Genomic DNA, 1,025 nt, shown 5'->3' with positions numbered 1-1,025 from the left:
ATATATATATATATATATATATATATATATATATATATATATATACATATATATATATATATATAGTGTTCCTTATTTACTCTTGTTCAGAAATGTGATATATGCATAAAAGAAAAAGTTATATACAAATGTACTCCTGCGAATATGTATGTACAACATCAAATAATCGACATGTGTTTGAGCATGCATGCACGCGCTTGTGCGCACGCATGTGTGTGAGTGTGTGTGCAAGAAAACAAATGCTTTTTATCATGAAAAATTATCCAACCATTACAACAAGCTCATGTGTTTGACATTTGTTAGCCATCAATAGATCGTGAATAACAATAATAATAATAATAACAATAATAATACTAATAATAATAATAATGATAATAATAACAACAATGATAGTAATAATATGATTACTTGAAGCTTGTAATGTTATTGGCAATGTGTGATTACGCTTCTGAATGAGTTCCTAATTCTCGTTATTAGCTACATGAATAAATTCGTTTATAATTCTTAGTTTCCACATGCACTCAGTTGGCCCCTCTCAGCCTAATTGACTTTATACAAAAACCTCTTCTTTTCATTGTTACATGCTCACCCCATCCCCTCAGTAGCCCCCCTCTCTCTCTCTTTCCCATTCTCTCTACCACACTCTCTAGCTATCTGTCTGTCTATCTCTTTCTATCTCTCTCTCTCTCTTTACTGTCTCCCTTTTCCTTATTTTTATCTCACTCATCAATCTCCTTACTTTCCAAACTATCAACTTCTCTCTTTTACTCCTTCTCTCTTTGTCTTTCTCTGTACATGTATGTATATTATATACGCGCACACATATATATACTTGTGTACATAAAAACATATATATATATATATGCATATATATGGGCATAGGTATTTATACATATGTACATTCATATTTATATATATATATATATATATCCATTTTCTTTTCTTTTCTTCTTTTAAATGGATATAAACTATATCCTTTATATATATATCTATTGTTTTAAGGGAATTTCATTCTTGCAGAATAC

At 29.4% G+C, this 1,025-nt stretch overlaps 1 protein-coding gene across 1 annotated transcript in view; it reads left to right on the top strand.

The window, feature by feature from the left end:
• The window catches only part of LOC106878166 (synaptogenesis protein syg-2), a 180,518-nt gene that overhangs the window by 62,348 nt on the left and 117,145 nt on the right, over positions 1-1,025 (top strand). The window lies entirely within an intron of this gene.

Source organism: Octopus bimaculoides, chromosome 15 (assembly GCF_001194135.2).
Source record: "Octopus bimaculoides isolate UCB-OBI-ISO-001 chromosome 15, ASM119413v2, whole genome shotgun sequence".
NCBI classification, from domain to species: Eukaryota; Metazoa; Mollusca; class Cephalopoda; order Octopoda; family Octopodidae; genus Octopus; species Octopus bimaculoides.
Note: the sequence above shows the minus strand (reverse complement) of the source record. Positions and strands in the feature narration are given on the sequence as shown.